The 25,000-nt window shown below is 38.2% G+C and overlaps 1 protein-coding gene across 1 annotated transcript in view; it reads right to left on the bottom strand.

The window, feature by feature from the left end:
• bmpr1bb (bone morphogenetic protein receptor, type IBb) overlaps window positions 1-25,000 on the bottom strand; it is a 171,496-nt gene that overhangs the window by 141,622 nt on the left and 4,874 nt on the right. Inside the window, exon 2 of the mRNA XM_062032027.1 lies at window positions 18,929-19,038. The gene's annotated coding sequence lies outside the window, so the exon portion shown is untranslated. The remainder of the gene's footprint in view (window positions 1-18,928; window positions 19,039-25,000) is intronic.

Raw genomic sequence — 25,000 nt, 5'->3', positions numbered from 1 at the left:
TTCTTCTGTCACTCTGGTCTGCTGCCCAGTCGGTGTCACTATTGGCCACAAGTTTCAGATCACCATTTTTCTTGTAACATAATCCCTGCTCTAAAGTAGCCTTTAAGTACCTCAACACGTTTAGCTGCCACCCAATGTTGTTCTTTCGGATTAGAGAGATGTTTTGACAATTTACAATGACGCTTAAATCGGGTCGATTACACATCATTACGTAGATTAAACTACTTCTCAATACTTCTGTGGATCAACGGGTTAATTGTCAAATTTGACTTTGTTTTGACATGGAGCTGCTCTCGGTTTATTGTTAACAACCCTACTTCCTTTGTTCAAGATGATCCTACATACTTTCATGTGTGTGAGTGTCACTCTTTGTAGCAGTTCTTCCTGTGTCCGGATAGAAAACAAGATATGCAGGACTGTTCTTGTCATAACCAACAAAGATCCTTTTTTACAGTGTGTATCCAACTTTTGGTTGTCATATTTATATGCCAGTGTTTCCCACACATTCATTTATTTGTGGCGGCCCGCCACGAAAGAATTACGTCCGCCACAAATATTTTTTTATTTTTTGGTCCTGTCCAGCTTCTCAGGCAAGTCATATAGTTGATGTAGATGCCCATATCGGCTGTTCAATTTACTTTACAAAAGAGAAGTGTAGGATACTTCTCTTGTTGCCTTATTTGTATTTGACCACTACTGTTTTCTGTTTATTTGTTACTGACTGTGGCAGGACACCTCTGCCTCTGTTTCACTTTATGTTGCTGGTAAATAATATGGTTGTAGTAGTAGGCTAAAGTTAAATTATTTAAGTATGCACTAATTAAAGGGGCAGAGCTTTAAGAGACATTTTAGCTTTCATATTTTATAAGATATATTTTTTGTAAGAACCACAATTAATAAATATATTTCAGTAAATAACGTATTGTTCAAATCTGTATATAAATATGTACATAAAGTGTTGTAATTATATTGTAAAATGGATGGATGGATGTTTAAAACAAAACTGTTATTATTAATTAGTAAGTATACATTTTTTGAGCCTTTTTAGAGAAAATCATATCATTGTAGTAAATTATGCAAATTACTCGATGGTGTCATGGTGACCACGCCCATAGCCACGCCCCCACCGCCACAGGTATCTTGGCAGTTTATGGAAAACACTGTATGCATAACACTGAACCAAATATTTAGATATTAGAAAGGTCAGGTCTTGTTCCAGTTAATAAGTGCCGTATTTTCCGGACAACATAGCACACTCTATAATATATAGCTACACCCACAACATTTGAAGAAATAAACACCCTCCATATATTATCCGCACCGGGCTATAAGCAGCAGATATACACGTTGCAAAATGAGTTATTGACACATAAATATTTTGCAAACGTGTATTTCCAAACCTTAATTGTTTCCAAAGGGTGCCTGTAACACGGCAGTAAAACAGCTGAACAAACAAAATAGAAGTCATCGTCGTGGACCCACTAGCTGAGGAAGCTAGCTCTCAAATCAGCTAAACAGACTCAATAACTCCACGGTGACATTTTGGTGAGTTTACAAAATTAAAACAATACAAAAAAAGAATGGCATTATAAGAATATTAGACGCCTGTAAACATGTTAGCATATTCGCTAATGCTAACAACGCTTGCTTGATTACATTACGATCAGATCAATACTTAAATTTGTGGCATCATCCAAAACTAATAGTAAAGTATCAAAGAGAAGAATAAGTGATTATTACATTTTAACAGAAGTGTAGATAGAACATGTTAAAACAGAAAATAAGCAGATATTAACAGTAAATCAACAAGTGGATTAATAATCAATGTTACAGCTTGTCCCTCATAATTTTGACAAAATAATAGAATGATAAATGACACAAAATGTTACTGCATACATCAGCAGACTAATTAGGAGCCTTTGTTTGAGTCACACATTAAGAGTGTTACTAAAACGGCCTTCTTTCATCTCCGTAATATCGCTAAAATTTGTTCCATCTTGTCCACTAGAGACGCTGAGATCATTATTCATGCGTTCGTTACGTCTCGTCTCGATTACTGTAACGTATTATTTTCGGGTCTCCCTATGTCTAGCATTAAAAGATTACAGTTGGTACAAAATGCGGCTGCAAGGCTTTTGACAAAAACAAGAAAGTTTGATCATATTACGCCTATACTGGCTCACCTGCACTGGCTTCCTGTGCACTTAAGATGCGACTTTAAGGTTTTACTACTTACGTATAAAATACTACACGGTTTAGCTCCAGCCTATCTCGCCGATTGTATTGTACCATACGTCCCGGCAAGAAATCTGCGTTCAAAGAACTCCGGCTTATTAGTGATTCCCAGAGCCAAAAAAAAGTCTGCGGGCTATAGAGCGTTTTCAATTCGGGCTCCAATACTCTGGAATGCCCTCCCGGTAACAGTTAGAGATGCTACCTCAGTAGAAGCATTTAAGTCCCATCTTAAAACTCATTTGTATAATCTAGCCTTTAAATAGACCCCCCTTTTTTAGACCAGTTGATCTGCCGTTTCTTTTCTTCCCTCCTCTTCTCCCCTGTCCCTTGCGAGGGGGAGTTGCATAGGTCCGGTGGCCATGGATGAAGTGCTGGCTGTCCAGAGTCGGGACCCCGGGTGGACCACTAGCCTGTGCATCGGTTGGGGACATCTCTGCGCTGCTGACCCGTCTCCGCTCGGGATGGTTTCCTGTTGGCCCCGTTGTGGACTGGACTCCCGCTGATGTGTTGGATCCACTGTGGACTGGACTTTCACAATGTTATGTCAGACCCACTCGACATCCATTGCTTTCGGTCTCCCCTAGAGGGGGGGGGTTACCCACATATGCGGTCCTCTCCAAGGTTTCTCATAGTCATTCACCGACGTCCCACTGGGGTGAGTTTTTCCTTGCCCGTATGTGGGCTCTGTACCGAGGATGTCGTTGTGGCTTGTACAGCCCTTTGAGACACTTGTGATTTAGGGCTATATAAATAAACATTGATTGATTGATTGATTGATGTTTGCTTACTTACTACTAAAAAGCATATTTTCTTGTATGTTCATAATTTTATTTAAGGACAAAATTGTTCTTCGATCGCAATAATAAACATATGTTTAATGTACCGTAAGATTTTTTGTTAAAATAAAGCCAATAATGCCACTTTTTGTGGTCTTCTTTATTTAGAAAAGTATCAAAATACATGTTGGTACCGGTACCAAAACATTGGTATCGGGACAACCCTACACACTGTTGACAAAAGTTGTTTCTGTATGACATTAGTCTCCCAAGAAAATGATGCTTGCGTTAAGCACACTTACTATACCAAAATAAAATAAAAACCACTCGCATAATTCCACAGATCATCAACTTTGTACGCAAACACAGACCGTCTGAGGGTCCGCACAGCTGTCAGCAAACTGCGAAGAAAGCCAGTCAATAACAAGGAGGACGGCAAAGAGACTACACAAAAAAACTGCTCTCCGGGTCTGTGACCCCTCCTACACCTCCTGGGAGCCAAAGCCGCAAACGGGGAACCTGAAACCAATGATGTCACCGCCAAGGAGAACCCGGGCTACCGGGCCGTCGCTGAGAAAGTGGTGCAAACGGCGACAACACAATCGCAAGGTTTCAATTGCATTTACTGAACAGCTGTGGAGGATTAGCGCGGAAGTACGTGCCGTTTGCAAACCAAAGGAAAGGATGTCGCGCTAAAAACTGACCGCCCCCCCCTTTTTATGTTTAGGGAACACCTGGGAACAAAGATCCATGTGTTGTGTAGCTCGAGATGGTTTTGACACAATGAGACCAAGCTCAGGTTTGCACTGATAGAGGACTTTCGAGCACAGAGGAGGAGACCTTCAGTGATACGAGACCACTGGAATGAACACCTGCTTACCACCAAAAAGGTGTAATTTAATCATTATGTTTGTGTTTACTTTGTAGCCAGTTCAGTTTTAGTTTTGTTCTGCATAGCCTTCCCTAAGCTTCAATGCCTTTTCTTAGGGGCACTCACCTTTTGTTTATTTTTTGGTTTAAGCATTAGACACCTTTTTACATCCCGCTGTTCCCGACATCTACAACGCAATTAGCTACCGGCTGCCACATACTGATATGGAAGAGTATTACACGGTTACTCTGCCGAGCTCTAGACAGCACCAACACTCAACAGAAACACATAAATTTGCCGACTATAATTACTGGTTTGCAAAAAATATTTTTAACCCAATTGGGTGAAATTAGATAATACATTGTGGACGCTGTCTTTGCTCCACAGTAAGTCTTTGCTGTCGTCCAGCATTCTGTTTTTGTTTACTTTGTAGCCAGTTCAGTTTTAGTTTTGTTCTGCATAGCCTTCCCTAAGCTTCAATGCCTTTTCTTAGGGGCACTCGCCTTTTGTTTATTTTTGGTTTAAGCATTAGACACCTTTTTACCTCCCGCTGTTCCCGACATCTACAACGCAATTAGCTACCGGATGCCACCTACTGATATGGAAGAGTATTACACGGTTACTCTGCCAAGCTCTAGACAGCACCGACACTCAACAAAAACACATAATTTGCCGACTATAATTACTGGTTTGCAAAAAATTTTTTTAACCCAAATAGGTGAAATTAGATAATACATTGTGGATGCCGTCTTTGCTCCACAGTAAGTCTTTGCTGTCGTCCAGCATTCTGTTTTTGTTTACTTTGTAGCCAGTTCAGTTTTAGTTTTGTTCTGCATAGCCTTCCCTAAGCTTCAATGCCTTTTCTTAGGGGCACTCGCCTTTTGTTTATTTTTGGTTTAAGCATTAGACACCTTTTTACCTCCCGCTGTTCCCGACATCTACAACGCAATTAGCTACCGGCTGCCACCTACTGATAAGGAAGAGTATTACACGGTTACTCTGCCGAGCTCTAGACAGCACCGACACTCAACAAAAACACATCATTTGCCGACTATAATTACTGGTTTGCAAAAAATATTTTTAACCCAAATAGGTGAAATTAGATAATACATTGTGGACGCCGTCTTTGCTCCACAGTAAGTCTTTGCTGTTGTCCAACATTCTGTTTTTGTTTACTTTGTAGCCAGTTCAGTTTTAGTTTTGTTCTGCATAGCCTTCCCTAAGCTTCAATGCCTTTTCTTAGGGACACTCGCCTTTTGTTTATTTTTGGTTTAAGCATTAGACACCTTTTTACCTCCCGCTGTTCCCGACATCTACAACGCAATTAGCTACCGGCTGCCACCTACTGATATGGAAGAGTATTACACGGTTACTCTGCCGAGCTCTAGACAGCACCGACACTCAACAAAAACACAATTTGCCGACTATAATTACTGGTTTGCAAAAAATATTTTTAACCCAAATAGGTGAAATTAGATAATACATTGTGGACGCCGTCTTTGCTCCACAGTAAGTCTTTGCTGTTGTCCAGCATTCTGTTTTTGTTTACTTTGTAGCCAGTTCAGTTTTAGTTTCGTTCTGCATAGCCTTCCCTAAGCTTCAATGCCTTTTCTTAGGGACACTCACCTTTTGTTTATTTTTGGTTTAAGCATTAGACACCTTTTTACCTCCCGCTGTTCCCGACATCTACAACGCAATTAGCTACCGGCTGCCACCTACTGATATGGAAGAGTATTACACGGTTACTCTGCCGAGCTCTAGACAGCACCGACACTCAACAAAAACACATAATTTGTCGACTATAATTACTGGTTTGCAAAAAATATTTTTAACCCAAATAGGTGAAATTAGATCATCTCCCACGGCACACCAGACTGTATCTCACGGCACACTAGTGGTTGAAAAACACTGCTATAGACACTGAAGAGCTGCCCTACAAGGGGTGCTTCAAAACATTAGCTAGCTAGCGGCTAACAAAAATGTAGCATTCCCAATACTTTTAATGAGGGGATAATCACAGGATTTTTAAAACAAACTTTGCAGCGTGCGGTCATTTGTTTCAATGCCTTTTGCCGCAAAACAAAACCACTGACAACACGTTTTTCTTTTCTTTGGAACAAATGTCTCGCTCTCGTTTGCATTAGCATTAGCCATATTGTGCGAGGTGTGTGAATCTCCCTAAGGAAAAAAGGGGGAGGGCAAAAGCTTCGGGGGGTGAAAAGTATGTCGGAGTAAAAAGAGAGAAAAAAAACCTAACATTTATTGATAACATCGATGAATTGCCCATGTCTACTAACAAGTATCAAATAATTATAGTTGCATATTACTTAGACTTAGACAAACTTTATTGATCCACAAGGGAAATTGTTCCACACAGTAGCTCAGTTACAAAGGATGGAAAGGGTAAGGGTGGAAAGGACAATGCAGGTATAAAGTAGACTAAAAATGTACCATTGTAGCAATATAAAATATAACATAACCACTAACCACGTTAAACCCAGATTCCGAACTAACAAAGGTCTTAACTCATTCTCTTTCTATGCCACATCAATGTGGAATGCGCTCCCAACAGGTATAAAAGAAAGGGCATCTCTATCCTCCTTCAAAACCGCTATAAAAGTTCACCTCCAGGCAGCTACAACCCTAAACTAACACCCTCCCCGGATTGCTAATAATCAAATGTAAACAATCAAATGCAGATTCTTTTTCTTATGCCTTCTGATCTCTCTCTCTCTCTCTCTCTCTCTCTCTCTCTCTCTCTCTCTCTCTCTCTCTCTCTCTCTATGTCCACTACTTGATGTCCATATCCCCCCCCCCACCCCACCCCCCCTCCACACTCCTGATTGTAAATAATGTAAATAATTCAATGTGATTATCTTGTGTGATGACTGTATTATGATGATAGTATATATGATAGTATATATCTGTATCATGAATCAATTTAAGTGGACCCCGACTTAAACAAGTTGAAAAACTTATTCGGGTGTTACCATTTAGTGGTCAATTGTACGGAATATGTACTTCACTGTGCAACCTACTAATAAAAGTCTCAATCAATCAATCAAAAAAACACATATGTAATATTTACATATATATACAGTAGGGCTGCAACAACTAATCGATTAAAGGCCTACTGAAATGAATTTTTTTTATTTAAACGGGGATAGCAGATCTATTCTATGTGTCATACTTGATCATTTCGCGATATTGCCATATTTTTGCTGAAAGGATTTAGTATAGAACAACGACGATAAAGATTGCAACTTTTGGTATCTGATAAAAAAAAGGCTTGCCCCTACCGGAAGTAGCGTGACGTAGTCAGTTGAACATATACGCAAAGTTCCCTATTGTTTACAATGATGGCCGCATGAAGTGAGAGAGATTCGGACCGAGAAAGCGACAATTTCCCCATTAATTTGAGCGAGGATGAAAGATTTGTGGATGAGTAAAGTGCAAGTGAAGGACTAGTGGGGAGTTGAAGCTATTCAGATAGGGAAGATGCTGTGAGAGCCGGGGGTGACCTGATATTCAGCTGGGAATGACTACAACAGTAAATAAACACAAGACATATATATACTCTATTAGCCACAACACAACCAGGCTTATATTTAATATGCCACAAATTAATCCTGCATAAAAACACCTGCGTGTTTGTTATGCTAGCTCCTAGCTCCTCTGCTAGCTGCTAGCTCCATAGAACACGCCAATACAATTCAAACACCTGATCAACACACACAATCACTCAGCCCAAAAGACCGTTCACCTAACCCAAGGTTCATAAAGCTTATATATTTTTAAAAAGTTACGTACGTGACGCGCACGTACGGTACGGTACGTGTTATGCTAGCTCCTAGCTCCTATGCTAGCTCCTAGCTCCATAGAACACGCCAATACAATTCAAACACCTGATCAACACACACAATCACTCAGCCCAAAAGACCGTTCACCTAACCCAAGGTTCATAAAGCTTATATATTTTAAAAAAGTTACGTACATACGCAAAAAAAAGTTGCGCACATACGGTCAAGCGATCAAATGTTTAGAAGCCAAAGCTGCATACTCACAGTAGCACGTCTGCGTCTTTGTCATCCAAATCAAAGTAATCCTGGTAAGAGTCTGTGTTGTCCCAGTTCTCTACAGGCGTCTGTGTATCGAAGTCAAAAGTCCTCCTGGTTAGAGTCTCTGTTATCCGAGTTCTTCCATCTTGACTGCATCTTTCGGGAATGTAAACAAAGAAGCGCCGGCTGTGTACTGTTGTTGCTGACTACGTTCGAAAAATACGTCCATTTCGCACCGACAACTTTCTTCTTTGCTTGCTCAGTTTCCTTCTCCATAATGCAATGAACATGATTGCAACAGATTCACGAACACAGATGTCCAGAATACTGTGGAATTATGAAATGAAAACAGAGCTTTTTCGTATTGGCTTCAATGTGGAAGGCATACCCGTGTTCGCCGGTCTACGTCACGCGCATACGTCATCCTCAGAGGCGTTTCGAACCGGAAGTTTAGCGGCAAATTTAAAATGTCACTTTATAAGTTAACCCGGCCGTATTGGCATGTGTTATAATGTTAAGATTTCATCATTGATGTATAAACTATCAGACTGCGTGGTCGGTAGTAGTGGGTTTCAGTAGGCCTTTAAATCGATTAAAATCGATTATTAAAATAGTTGCCGATTAATTTAGTCATCGATTCGTTGGATCTATGCTATGCGCAGTGTCTTTTTTTTTTTAAATAATAATAAAAATAAAAATAAATTATTTTTTACTAAACATTTATTTATACACTGCAACATTTACAAACAGCTGAGAAACAATAATCAAAATAAGTATGGTGCCAGTATGCTGGGTTTTTTTCAATAAAATACTGGATAGGATAGAAATGTAGTTTGTCTCTTTTATCCGATTATTAATCGAAGTAATAATCGACAGATTAATCGATTATCAAATTAATCGTTAGTTGCAGCCCTAATATACAGTATACATTATATAATATACTGATATTATATTTGTACATAGTATATACAATATATAACAAATCCCAATTACCATGAACAATATACAATATACTTACACATACGTCTCCAAGGCAGAAGCGGCTTAGAAGGTATCCAGTAACAAACGTGTCCGCATATTTAAATGTACTGCGTCATAAGCTTAACTTCATTAATTAAGAAATGACCACTCCACTTCAAAAGCATACATCTTTTGTGAGGTTAGTGTTTTCCATACCTGCCATTGTTCTGAGTAATTTCACTTGATCAAACGTTTTCTAACATTCCACACTTCAAAATATTATAGTGTGTGCATGAACACACACCTGCAGCCTATACTTTACCTGTCATTTAGCTGTGGATTGTGCAAACATGTAGCTTTTTAATACGTAAACAAAACCACACACACCCCATTATGCAACTTAGCACTGGACCAATCTTTTGACATGGTACTCAATTACATCCGTTAAAAATAGAGCGCACCGCAGAGTGGAGGACAACTGCCAAAGGAGCGTGTATTCATTTGCAGATAAACGAAGAGTCTTGATATGGAACATAACATACAGGTGTGCTATTGCACCGCCTATGAAGCACTTTGACACACTGCATTATCACAACTCAGCGGAAATACTGTTACAAACACACAACATGATGTAAATACAACCAATGTTCCCTCTAATTGTTCATGTGTGTGAGCATACGCAAAAACTCCAGGTGAGCAACATCAGACGTGCACCAGCAGCACACCCGTCACAAACCTGACTAAATAAAAAGTTAAATGTTTTGTCCCAAACCTGACTAAATAACTAGATGTCAAGATCAGAGATGAGGAGCAGGGTGACAGATTTGCCATGCCAGATCCACTATCAACACATAGACCCACATGCGCGCGCACACACACACACACACACACACACACTCGCACACACACACACACTCAGATCACAACAGCTGCTCAGTCCGACATTGATAGAAAGAGGGCGACAAAACAATTGGACGCAGTGTGACGTCCTCTCACGGAGAACCAGGAAATCCATTTGTAAAGCTTTTACTGTATAAACACCCTGCACTGCAAAAACTGAAATCTAAGTAAGATGAAATATCTCAAATAAGGGTGATATTTGCTTATTTTCTGTCTGATAAGATCATTCTTCTCACTAAGCAGATTTTATGTTAGAGTGTTTTACTTGTTTTAAGTGTTTTGTTCCTAAATGATCTCAGTAAGATATTACAGCTTGTTGCTGAGATGTTATGACCTATATTGAGTAAAACATGCTTGAAACTAGAATATCAAGTGTTGCAAAGCTGTGTCATCAACACTCACAAGTATAAAACTACTTTTTTAAAGTAATATTTTTTTATTTCAAGTATGAAGAAAAAAAAATCATGACTTTGACACAATTGTGTCTCATAATTAAAACGGATGACAGCCAAATGGACTTTGCTGTTTTATTTTCAATGAAACAATAGAAAATACGTACTCAGTACAGTAAACTGACAGTTAATATTTAAACATTTAAAATGTGACATTTCTAACAATTTTGAACATAAATAGTTCATGCACATTCAGATACATTCTTCAAAATTACAATTAAAAAAAATTTGGCCGGGGGCCGGGCTGTATATATGCGCACTAATTGACTGAAAGAGCACGCACTTGGCGCGATGATGTCATGTTATCCATGGAAAAATGCATTTTTAGACAATATGATTTGCCTGAGCGGCTAGGAGACCCCGAGAGTAACAAGCGGTTGCCTTGTTGCCTTTCCATTAAGAACAATACATTTGTTTTAGTGTAAATTTGATGCTTTGAAGAAATGTAATGCCGAGCGCATATCATTATGTCAAGATAATGGCACTAGCATTTACTTCATTTAAGAATATTTTTCAACATATTGAGCAAAAAGGTCTTTTTTTTTTCTACCAAGAAAAGTGCACTTGTTGTTAGTGAGAATATACTTATTTTAAAGTATTTTTGGGTTCATTGAAGTTAACAAATTTTACTTGTTTTGGAAAGTCTTGACAAGCCACATTTTCTTGTTTTATTGGCAAATAATTTTGCTTAGTTCAAATAAAACACCCCTAATTTTTTTTTTATTTTTTTTCTTGTTTTTGAACACTGACTTTTTGCAGTGTGCAGAGACACTTCATCAGGTACACTTGCACAATCCAAAAGGAGTCGATACAAAATCGTGCAATTGCAAGAGCCAACCAAATAAAAATACCAAACAAACATTGTGAGACTTTGGCTTTAGAAGTGTGTTTTGTATTTTCTTTAGTATGTGCTTTTTTTGTTGGAAGACTCCACAGAGGGTTTCCAGTAATGGATTAGGGGTAAAGTGTGATGATGGCAAAAGAACGGGAAAATGTACTGAATGCCACATAACAAAAAAAAAAGGTATATACCGTATTTTTCGGACTATAAGTTGCAGTTTTTTTCATAGTTTGGCCGAGGGTGCGACTTATACTCAGGAGCGAATTGTGTGTGAAATTATTAACACATTAGCGTAAAATATCAAATAATATTATTTAGCTCATTCACGTAAGAGACTAGACGTATAAGATTTCATGGGATTTAGCGATTAGGAGTGACAGATTGTTTGGTAAACGTATAGCATGTTCTATATGTTATAGTTATTTGAATGACTCTTACCATAATATGTTACGTTAACATACCAGGCACGTTCTCAGTTGGTTATTTATGCCTCATATAACGTACACTTATTCAGCCTGTTGTTCACTATTCTTTATTTATTTTAAATTGCCTTTCAAATGTCTATTCTTGGTGTTGGGTTTTATCAAATCAATTTCCCCAAAAAATGCGACTTATACTCCAGTGCGATTTACATATGTTTTTTTCCTTCTTTATTATGCATTTTCGGCCGGTGCGACTTATACCCGAAAAATACAATACTGTACATCTTTGTCCTGGATGCTCAGTACAATATGGCTATAGCGACAATAATATACAATAGGGTTGTTGGGGTGACGATTTGATTCAGAATCGATTCATGAGTCAACAAAATCCATCCATCCATCCATCAATTTCCTACCGCTTGTCCCTTTTGGGGTCGCGGGAGCCTATCTCAGCTGCATTCGGACGGAAGGCAGGGTATACCCTGGACAAGTCGCCACCTCATCGCAGGGCCAACACAGATAGACAGACAACATTCACACTCAACAAGATTCCCAAGTCAAAACCGATTACTGCAATATATCATTTAGCGAAAAAAAAATAGATATCACTTTTTCAAAACAGATTACAAATGCTCCTCCTGGCTGCTGATATGATGTATAACAGGGGTCACCAACGCGGTGCCCGCGGGCACCAGGTAGCCCGTAAGGACCAGATGAGTAGCCCGCTGGCCTGTTCTAAAAATAGCTCAAATAGCAGCACTTACCAGTGAGCTGTCTCTATTTTTTTTAAATTGTATTTATTTACTAGCAAGCTGGTCTCGCTTTGCTCGACATTTTTAATTCTAAGAGAGACAAAACTCAAATAGAATTTTAAAATCCAAGAAAATATTTTAAAGACTTGGTCTTCACTTGTTTAAATAAATTCATTAATTTTTTTACTTTGCTTCTTATAACTTTCAGAAAGACAATTTTAGAGAAAAAACACATATACCTTTTTACCTTTTAAATTCCTTCCTCTTCTTTCCTGACAATTTAAATCAATGCTCAAGTAAATTTTTTATTTTTATTTTAAAGAATAATAAATACATTTTAATTTAATTCTTCATTTTAGCTTCTGTTTTTTCGACGAAGAATATCTGTGAAATATTTCTTCAAACTTATTATGATTAAAATTAAAAAAATATATTCTGGCAAATCTAGAAAATCTGTAGAATCAAATTTAAATCTTATTTCAAAGTCTTTTGAATTTCTTTTAAAATTTTTCTTCTGGAAAATCTAGAAGAAATAATGATTTGTCTTTGTTAGAAATATAGCTTGGTCCAATTTGTTATATATTCTAACAAAGTGTAGATTGGATTTTAACCTATTTAAAACATATCATCAAAATTCTAAAATTAATCTTAATCAGGAAAAATTACTAATGATGTTCCATGAATTATTTTTTTAATTTTTTCAAAAAGATTCGAATTAGCTAGTTTTTCTCTTCTTTTTTTCGGTTGAATTTTGAATTTTAAAAAGGTCGAAATTGAAGATAAACTATGTTTCAAAATTTAATTGTAATTTTTTCGTGTTTTCTCCTCTTTTAAACCGTTCAATTAAGTGTAAATATCATTAATTATTAATAATAACATAGAGTTAAAGGTAAATTGAGCAAATTGGCTATTTCTGGCAATTTATTAAAGTGTGTATCAAACTGGTAGCCCTTCGCATTAATCAGTACCCAAGAAGTAGCTCTTGGTTTCAAAAAGGTTGGTGCCCCCAGATGTATAAGCACAACAGCGAGATAGTTTAAAATACAAACACACACACATACACACACACAAAGTTGGATCCCCAAGTAGGAACCCATGGGGCTTTGTCTTCACCGACTCTCCCTTACATCCCAGCTTGTACTTTTGAACCTAACCCACCCCCATGATGGAGAAGAAGGTTCAATTTAAAGGACTTAACTCCAAGCATGGCCCCACAGGACCGTCTCCCCTTCACTCTTTTTTTTTTTTTTTTTTCTTTCCTCCACTTGCTTGATCTTTGGCTGAAAAATACTGCCTACAGTCATAATGTTACCCGGGGAAAATCAAACCTCCGTGACCATATTCCCACAATTTAGAGATGTTCTTCTGTGCAAGCAGGGAGAGGTTTTCTATGCCCTCAGTCAACCAGGTGCTAAAATCTGTCAAGTCAGCCAACGTTACTAGATTGGCTTGATGTGCGACACAAAAGTTAAAAAAACAAAACACAGGGAACACCCAACGGTTTGTGTGTCTCCCATTAGCAGGAACCAGTGGTGATCTACTCTTTGTAGTACTTTTAGCCACTAATTCAAGTTTTCATTTGTTCTGGAACTCTTTTTTTCCCCAGTGGAAATACACCTATTCCTGACTGCTTATTCATTGTAAATCTTATCGATCTTTGTTGTTGTTTTTATCCAATTGATTTTGTATGGTGTCCTTGAGTGCCCAGAAAGGCGCCTTATAAGTAAAATGTAGTATTATTATTATTATTATTATTATTATAGTGGAAATACTGTCATAGTCTAGTAACCTTTAGTGTGTAAATGTAACAATAATTTATCCTCTGTATGATAAAAGAAACCATTATAAAAATAATGGAAAGGTTGTTTTAACAGCAGGCGCCATGTTGGGTACCAAGCACGTGTGCGAATGTGTCCGGAAGCATGCAATTGCGGTCGTTCTGATGTTTTCCTGACAAAATAAACCACAATATTAAGTCCAAATATAGTTCTTAGAATTCCCCAGCTAATAAACTTACAATAAAAACATGCGTTTATTTCATATAAGTATAATTTTGGCGCGATTTTAACACGATCTTAACACGCTCACGAATGCTAACTGTCGGCATTTTAATCAAATGTTATATTATAGTATAAAGTCATATTGTGTATAAGGATTTTGCATTGTTTACTGTATGTGAAACTAACTATTATTCATCACATATGATTTGTGTCAAATTTTTGAAAGTCTAACAGATTAATTAGATGTGCAATATTTTGTACGGGAAAAAATGCCTTTGGTTTTCGTACAATTTGGTCTTCGTCAAACCTTTACTAACAACAAAAACCGAATGACCACTGTATTAGGTTGTGGTTGAAAATGTTCCACTTCAGTCCTGTAGATGGCGGCGATGCAAAATGGTTGACAACCACAAAGTAATTGAGTTTTTACTAGAGATGTCCGATAATAATCGGACTGCCGATATTATTGGGTGATAAATACTTTAAAATGTAATATCGGAAATTATCTGTATCGGTTTCTAAAAGTAAAATGTAGGCCTTTTTAAATCGCCGCTGTGTACACGGACATAGGGAGAAGTACAGAGCGCCAATAAACCTTAAAGGCACATGATATTTACGGCTTTTCACACACACAAGTGACTGCAAGGCATACTTGGTCAACAGCCATACAGGTCACACTGAGGGTGGATGTATAAACAACTTTAACACTGTTACAAATATGCGCCACACTGTGAACCCACACCAAACAAGAATGACAAACACATTTCAGGAGAACATCCACACCGTGACACAACATAAACACATCAGAACAAATACCCAGAACCCCTTGCAGCACTAACTCTTCCGGGACGCTACAATATACACCCGCCCCCCCCCCCAACCCCGCCCACCTCAACCTCCTCATGCTCTCTCAGGAAGAGCATGTCCCAAATTCCAAGCTGCTGTTTTGAGGCATGTTTAAAAAAATAATGCACTTTGTGACTTCAATAATAAATATGGCAGTGCCATGTTGGCATTTTTTTCCATAACTTGAGTTGATTTATTTTGGGAAACCTTGTTACATTGTTTAATGCATCCAGCGGGGCATCACAACAAAATTAGGCATAATAATGTGTTAATTCCACGACTGTATATATCGGTATCGGTTGATATCGGAATCAATAATCAAGAGTTGGACAATATCGGCAAAAAAGCCATTATCGGACATCTCTAGTAACATTTGAATTAGTTGCATGAAGCCTGATTGAAATTGGTTGTGTGGTGTTTGAATCATCCTGGTAAACACCTGAAAATACAATTCCATCCAAGTACTTAGTGGAGGTAAAAAAGTACAACCAGCATAGTTATTTTTCTGGTTACCTGCCAGCACAGGTGAACTACATGAAATATTTGCAACGATGCACACTAATGGAGTAGAAAGCCTTCCTAAAAATCCTAATGTGTGTATCCAAGGAGAGGCTACAGTTCATGCACGCCCACATCTCCACAGCTCCACAGCTCCACGTATGGATTGATGTTGGCCACCCGTTACCAGCCGGGTCTGCTCGCACACCTGCAATAACAATGGGGGTCGTAGCAGCAGGTTCGCCAGCCTGCTAGCTCGCCTGGCTCTTTTTTCATATTGTCATCTGATCCAAGCTCTGGGCTACCTAAAGCTCTAAGAGCTGCTGACGCAGCCAGACCAGGAGAGGCCCTACTCAGGTTTTGACAGGAGCGGAACTAAAAGATGAAACTTGCATAGCTTTTTGGCAAAGGAGGTTGTTTTTTTGTTTTTACACACATACAAGAATGGAATCTGTTTGTAAGTCAGCAAGGTTCTAAAACTGGACTCAAATTGTACAGATAGCTAAAGATGCTGGATGCTGACCACCCATGTTGCGGAGTCAATACAAATATCTGAATGTTGCCTACAGCAACGACTGTTAATGTAGTTTCGAGACCCAGATTATTTGCTTTTGTAGACCTCTCACCGGGCAACTATAGAAGACTCGGTGGTTCATGGATTACAGCATTTAAAGTAGGTAAATGGATTCTACTTGTATGGCGCTTTTCTACCTTCAAGGTACTCCACCCAATGACCACATTCACCTACTGATGACACAGCATCAGGAGCAACAGGGGGTTCACTATCTTGCTCAAGGATATTTCAACATGGGACATCCATTATACCACCGCAGTTATTATGCCTTATGACAGGGGTCACCAACGCGGTGCCCACGGGCACCAGGTAGCCCGTAAGGACCAGATGAGTAGCCCGCTGGCCTGTTCTAAAAATAGCTCAAATAGTAGCACTTACCAGTGAGCTGCCTCTATTTTTTAAATTTTATTTATTTACTAGCAAGCTGGTCTCGCTTTGCCCGACATTTTTAATTCTAAGAGAGACAAAACTCAAATAGAATTTGAAAATCCAAGAAAATATATTAAAGATTCTGTCTTTACTTGTTTAAATAAATTCATTAATTTTTTTACTTTGCTTCTTATAACTTTCAGAAAGACAATTTTAGAGAAAAAATACAACCTTAAAAATTATTTTAGGATTTTTAAACACATATACCTTTTTACCTTTTAAATTCCTTCCTCTTCTTTACTGACAATTTAAATCAATGTTCAAGTAAAAAACAATTTTTATTGTAAAGAATAATAAATAAATTTTAATTTAATTCTTCATTTTAGCTTCTGTTTTTTCGACTAAGAATATTTGTGAAATATTTCTTCAAACTTATTATGATTAAAATTCAAAAAAATTATTCTGGCAAATCTAGAAAATCTCTAGAATCAAATTTAAATCTTATTTCAAAGTCTTTTGAATTTCTTTTAAAATTTTTGTTCTGGAAAATCTAAAAGAAATAATGATTTGTCTTTGTTAGAAATATAGCTGGGTCCAATTTGTTATATATTCTAACAAAGTGTATATTGGATTTTAACCTATTTAAAACATGTCATCAAAATTCTAAAATTAATTTTAATCAGGAAAAATTACTAATGATGTTCCATAAATTATTTTTTTTATTTTTTCAAAAAGATTCGAATTAGCTAGTTTTTCTTTTCTTTTTTTCGGTTGAATTTTGAATTTTAAAGAGTCGAAAGTGAAGATAAACTATGTTTCAAAATTTAATTGTCATTTTTTTCGTGTTTTCTCCTCTTTTAAACCGTTCAATTAAGTGTAAATCGCATTAATTATTAATAATAACAGAGTTAAAGGTAAATTGAGCAAATTGGCTATTTCTGCCAATTTATTTAAGTGTGTATCAAACTGGTAGCCCTTCGCATTAATCAGTACCCAAGAAGTAGCTCTTGGTTTCAAAAAGGTTGGTGACCTCTGCCTTATGAACTTTGCCTAGCAACATCAGGCCAGGCTATTCTACTTGTGACTTTTTGTTTACACATTTGAAAAACTACAAGTATATCATGTATTACCATAACATGCACTGTACATTAGGGGTCCAATAAATAACGAAAGCATACACAGTTTTACAGGAAAAATGCTACTTAATGGAGGAGAAATATTGAGTGTCTGAGTATCTTAATAGGGACTAGGGTTCAAATCTCAGTCAGCATATACCATTAGGATTGTTTTTAGTAAACACACACACATATATATACATACATAGCAGCTGAGATATATATATATATATATATATATATATATATATATATATATATATATATATATATATATATATATATATATATATATATATATATATATATACATACATACATATACATACATACACATACATACATACACACACACACACCAGGAATGAACACATGTGGAGTTATGTACTTAACAAAAAAAGGTGAAATAACTGAAAACATGTTTTATATTCTCTTATTTTCTTCAAAATAGCCGCCCTTTGCTCCGATTACTGCTTTGCACACGCTTGGCATTCTCTCGATGAGCTTCAAGCACACCTGTGAAGTGAAAACCGTTTCAGGTGACTACCTCTTGAAGCTCATCGAGAGAATGCCAAGAGTGTGCAAAGTAGTAATCAGAGCATAGGGCGGCTAATTTGAAGAAACTACAATATAAAACATGTTTTCAGTTATTTGACCTTTTTTTTGTTAAGTACATAACTCCACATGTGTTCATTCATAGTTTTGATGCCTTCAGTGACAATCTACAATGTAAATAGTCATGAAAATAAAGAAAACACATTGAATAAGAAGGTGTGTCAAACTTTTGACACATATGTGTATATGTATGTATGTATGTATGTATGTATATATATACACACACACATATATATACACACATACATATATATACATATATATATATATACATATACATACATACATACATACATACATACATACATACATACATACATACATACATATATATATATATATATATATATATATATATATATATATATATATATATTTTTTTATCACAGTGTCAGATGAGAAAAAAAATTATGTATTTATACAAACTGAGGACTCACTGTTGTACATACAATTTTGATAAAAATATAAGTATATTTTTTTCTGTCAAAATGATGTCAACTAGCATACAGCATTTAACAATAAAACTGAGTGGTGAAACTCATATTTCAATGATTGGTGCCCTGACAGTTTTTCATGATTTCTGTATGTGCGGTTCTGCCTTCAATTGGTGTTACTATTAAAGTGGTGCGTAGATTCCCACTCACCTAATGTGATTGCAACCTCATTGTCATTGCAGCAACCCCCTCCTCCGTTTGTGGATTCTTCTACTTGTCAGCATGCAGACAGGTGTCACTCCTGATGACCTCTCCTGAATCTAAGCAAAAACACACACAAAAATGGTATTTGCAAGTCCTGCAGTGAGAAGCACTTAATAATGAGTGTATTGTACAGCAAAAAATAAAAACATGCTGAGTCACGACTGGGCGACACTGGCGAGACAGTTCTATATTTCACTTAAAACACGGTCCGCTCACAGCCCAATGCCGGGTGGTCCGACTGGCATGTTGTCTTTGAATGCCTTCACTAGGGCATAATTATGACTGGACATCTGCACGCTACCTGAGGAGAATTATGTGTGTGTGTGTGTGTGTGTGTGTGTGTGTGTGTGTGTGTGTGTGTGTGTGTGTGTGTGTGTGTGTGTGTGTGTGTGTGTGTGTGTGTGTGTGTGTGTGTGCGCTTGCAACATGAAGTCAGCAAGTTTCCCATGCTGTAATAATATTTGTATAATCGCCCAATTATTTTATTTGTAATGAGGCTTGAAGAGAACTGGACCTTCTACACTTACTTGAATATTTCTTATTCATGCTTACTAGTAGATAACAAAAGTATATTTCACTGGGCCTCTTATTCAAGACCACCTAATCCAAGATTAAGACTGAGAAACAGACCAATAATTTGAGGGGGTTAGACCCAGGCAACAGTAAGACCAAAGCAAGTTGAAACCAAGGCAAAACCAAGCCATGGAAGGAGCTTAGATCAAGTCAAGACCAAGATTTTGAATAGCCGAGACTAAATCAAGATCAGCATTGTCAGATTTTGAGACCCATACAAAACTAAGACCGGATGGGTTGAAACCAAAAGGGAGATCAAGACCAATATTTTGAGTATAAGACTAGGTCAAGAACAAGATCTTAAGAAGCATAGACCAAGTCGAGACCAAGAATTTGAGTGGTTGAAACCCAGTAATGTCTGAGGCATGTTAAGGCCAAAACTTGGAGGAGCATAGATCAAATCAAGACCTAAAACTTTAAATATCTATGACTAAGTCAGGACTTCAGGGGTTTCAGACCCAGAGAAGATTAACACGAAGTAGGTTAAAACCAAGGTGAGACCAAAACAGTGAGGAGACAATACCAAGATTTTGAGGAACTGCGACTAATTCAGGGCCAAGACTTTGAGAACCATAGCTCAATTCAAATCAAAAACTTAAAGTATCCGAGACTAAGTAAAGACCAAGGTTTTGAGGAGCCAGGACCAATATTTTGAGATGAGCAGATCAATTTAAGACCAAGATATTGAGGGGTTGAGACCAAGTCAAGACTAAAGACTAGGGATGTTTTTTTGTTTTATATATCAAGATTTTATACTGCCAATTCCGATACCGATCATTCATGAGTGTGATCGGCCGATACCAATCACATGTATTAACTGAGAATCAACTTTTGCGATCAGTATTCAAGGACATTAATGTGCAATGGCCGACCACATACTTTTTTTTTTTTTTTTATAAAAATCGTCCGATACAGATCGGTGGCTGATTGATCGGCACGTCCCCAAGCAGGTTGAAATCATCTTGAAATCTTAAAAATCAAGACTTTGAGAAGGATGGATCAAATCAAGACCAAGGCTTTGAGGGTTTGAAATCTAGACAAGACTAAAGACCAAGGCAGGTTGAGACCAAGGTGCGACCCATATCTGAAGAACTGTGACTAAGTCAAGTCCAAGCCTTTGACATTTTGAAAACAAATCAACACCAACACCAATGCAGGTTTTTACAGATCAATTCAAGACCAAGACTTTGGGGAGTTGAGATCCAGTCAACACTAAGACAAAAACAGGTTGAGATCAAAGTAAGGAGGAACTGAAACAAGACCAATAATAATAATAATAATACCTGGGATTTATATAGCGCTTTTCTAAGTACCCAAAGTCGCTTTACATGTTAAAAACCCATCATTCATTCACACCTGGTGGTGGTAAGCTACTTTCGTAGCCACAGCTGCCCTGGGGTAGACTGACGGAATACTTAATCCTAGACCAACACTTTAATTTGATACTATCTTATTTTAAAATGGGACTTTTTAACACGGCCTTACTATTATGTCTGCACTTGGTGGACAGGTATCACATGGATTGTGGACTACACACTAGAGTGGTTTCACTTTGACGAGCTTGTGAAGAAGTGAAATCCAAAGCTAAAAGCTGTATTGATCCAGCCGGACCGGGTGTTCACTTTCCTCCGGCAGATGTAGTGGATGATATGGATTTTAGCATGCGCAGGTCTGTTTCTGTGTGTGTCACCTAAAAGTAGTATGCTAATTGACATGGTGCTACGGTTAGCATTGTAAGGCAAACACAGTCATGTTTGTGGTCAATTTTCATATCTCAAGTATTGTCGAAAATGTTAAGTTAAGTTTTTCCTACGGAATCATGTTATCTGTGAGCCGTTGTATCGCCCCTGGGGGCAATATTGACTACGGCCAGATGGTGGGAGATATCCTGAATGTGATTTTTGCAGCACTACGGCATCATTTCATTGACATTTGTTCTACATTAAGCAGCGAACTGGACTCTGCATGACATCCTTGTGCTTGTGCAGCTACGCACATCGCGCCCTTACGCTACGGCTGGCGTGGTTGGAACTGAAGCCGCACTGAGCTGTGAATCATAAAACAGCTTAACCGTGGATAGAGGTCTGTAAAGCGCTCTATGTGGGCTAGACGCCAACTTTATGGCCCCCGTTAAAGCCACTTGATTTTGGACTTTGTGTGACAGTCACCTGATGTCAGCCAAGTGCTGACTGAGGACGGAAAATAACTCACAACAATAACTATAACCCACAACATTTTCTATATTCATACATTAAGACTTCCTCTTAAACTTCAGCTTTACAGATGCCAAGTCATTGTGTGTAACAGTACTAGATGTCAACGTGGACAAAAACGACACGATTCTTTGTCCTTGACTAAAACTAATAAACAATGAAATCATGTAGATGCATTTATGACGTATATTCGCTGTGCACATAGTAAGACTTTATCGTAAAACTTCAGCTTTACAGATGCCACAATCGTGACAGTACTTCAGAAGTCAAGGACCAAAATTGACTCACTTTCTGTGCAAAATTCCAATTCAATTCCATGAATTTAAGGGGTTGAAACCCAGTAATGTCCAAGGCATGTTAAAACTTGATTGATTGATTGAGACTTTAATTCATACTTGCCAACCTTGAGACCTCCAATATCGGGAGGGGGGGATGGGGGGCTTGGGGGGGGGGGGGGGGCGTGGTTATTTACAGCTAGAATTCACCAACTCGAGTATTTCATATATATATATGTATGAAATACTTGACTTTCAGTGAATTCTAGCTATATATATATATTTTTTTAATTTTATTTACATAGAAAAAAAAAAAAAATACTTGAATTTCAGTGTTCCAGTGGCTTACCATTAGATGGCAGTATTGTCCTGTTTAACTTCTCCGTTCATGATGAGTATATCATTTCGGCCGCCATGTCTGTAATTTCCTCGTTCTTCTGCTTCGTCTCCTTGTTGTGTGCGCAGTTGTGCACTCTATAAAAGCCCTAAATGTTATGACGTCTTTAGGCAGGCAAGCTGTTTATTTTGTGGGAAAGCAGACGTGAGAACAGGCTGTCCCCACTCAGTCTCAGGTCCGCTATGAGCTGGAGGGGGCGTGGCCTCCAGCTCCGGCTGAATACCGGGAGTTTGTCGGGAGAAAATCTCTGCCGGGAGGTTGTCGGGAGAGGCGCAGAATATCGGGATTCTCCCGCTAAAAACGGGAGGGTTGGCAAGTATGCTTTAATTAGTAGATTGCACGGTACAGTACATATTCCGTACAATTGACCACTAAATGGTAACACCCGAAAAAGTTTTTCAACTTGTTTAAGTCGGGGTCCACTTAAATCAATCCATGGTACAAATATATACTATCATCATAATGCAGTCATCACACAAGTTAATCAACAGAGTATATACATTGAATTATTTACATTATTTGCATTATTTACAATCCGGGGTGTGGGATGTGGAGGGGGGGTTAGGTTTGGTTGATATCAGCACTTCGGTCATCAACAATTGCATCATCAGAGAAATGGACATTGAAACAGTGTAGGTCTGACTTGGTAGGATATGTACAGCAAGTAGTGGACATAGAGAGAGAGATCAGAAAGCATAAGAACAAGTATCTACATTTGATTATTTACAATCCGGGGAGGTGGGATGTGGAAGGGGGAGGGTGTTAGTTTAGGGTTGCAGTTGCCTGGAGGTGTATAGAGGAGGACCATAGATCAAATCAACACCTAATACTTTAAATATCTATGACTAAATCAGGACTTTAAGGGTTTCAGACCCAGACAAGACTAACACGAAGTAGGTCAAAACCAAGGTGAGACCAAAACATTGAGGAGACAAGACCAAGATTTTGAGGAACTGAGACTAAGTCAGGATCAAGACTTTGAGAACCATAGCTTAATTCAAGACAAAAACTTAAAGGCCTACTGAAATGATTTTTTTATTTATTTAAAAGAGAATAGCAGATCCATTCTATGTGTCATACTTGATCATTTCGCAATATTGACATATTTTTGCTGAAAGGATTTAGTAGAGAAAATCGACGATAAAGTTCGCAACTTTTGCTCGCTGATAAAAAAAGCCTTGCCTGTACCGGAAGTAGCGTGACGTCACAGGAGCTAGTATTCCTCACAATTCCCCATTGTTTACAATGGAGCGAGAGAGATTCGGACCGAGAAAGTGATGATTACCCCATTAATTTGAGCGAGGATGAAAGATTCGTAGATGAGGAACGTTACAGTGAAGGACTTGAGAGACAGTGATGGACGTATCTTTTCTCGCTCTGACCGTAACTTAGGTACAAGCTGGCTCATTGGATTCCACACTCTCCTTTTTTTATTGTGGATCACGGATTTGTATTTTAAACCACCTCAGATACTATATCCTCTTGAAAATGAGAGTCGAGAACGCGAAATGGACATTCAGTGCCTTTTATCTCCACGACAATACATCGGCGAAACACTTTAGCTACGAGCTAACGTGATAGCATCGTGCTTTAACTGCATATAGAAACAAAAAAATAAACCCCTGACTGGAAGGATAGATAGAAAATCAACAATACTATTAAACCGTGGACAAGTAAATACACGGTTAATGCTTTCCAGGCTGGCGAAGGTTAACAATGCTGTGCTAACGACACCATTGAAGCTAACTTAGCAACTTAGCAACGGGACCTCACAGAGCTATGCTAAAAACATTAGCTCTCCACCTACGCCAGCCAGCCCTCATCTACTCATAAACACCCGTGCTCACCTGCGTTCCAGCGATCGGCAGAAGGACGAAGGACTTCACCCGATGCGTTTGGCGGCCCGGAGACGTAGGAAGTCAAGGTGAGGTCGGCGGCTAGCGCGGCTAGCGCAGCTAGCGCTCCAACAAAGTCCTCCTAGTTGTGTTGCTGTAGTCCGCTGCTAATACACCGATCCCACCTACAACTGTCTTCTTTGCAGCCTTCATTGTTCATTAAACAGATTGCAAAAGATGTCCAGAATACTGTGGAATTATGAAATGAAAACAGAGCTTTTTGTATAGGATTCTACGGGTACCATAACTTCCGTTACTCTGACTTCGTCACGCGCATACGTCATCATACCGCAACGTTTCAGCCGGATATTTCCCGGGAAGTTTTAAATGTCACTTTATAAGTTAACCCGGCCGTATTGGCATGTGTTGCAATGTTAAGATTTCATCATTGATATATAAACTATCAGACTGCGTGGTCGGTAGTAGTGGGTTTCAGTAGGCCTTTAAAGTATCCGAGACTAAGTAAAGACCAAGTTTTTGCTAATGTTATGACATTTGTTGCTCCTAAACTTCAGCTTTACAGATGCCACGCCTGCTGTAACGGATTCAAAAGGTAATTGCACCCTCCGAGAGACACCGGCTGCTAAATCGTTTTCCTGTTCCTACATTCTTTTCTCCAATAACACGATGTCAGCTTTCTCGAACAAGGTCTTTGAAGGCTTGAA

This window comes from Entelurus aequoreus, linkage group LG21 (assembly GCF_033978785.1).
Source record: "Entelurus aequoreus isolate RoL-2023_Sb linkage group LG21, RoL_Eaeq_v1.1, whole genome shotgun sequence".
Taxonomy (NCBI): Eukaryota; Metazoa; Chordata; class Actinopteri; order Syngnathiformes; family Syngnathidae; genus Entelurus; species Entelurus aequoreus.
This window is presented reverse-complemented; position numbering and strand designations above follow the sequence as displayed.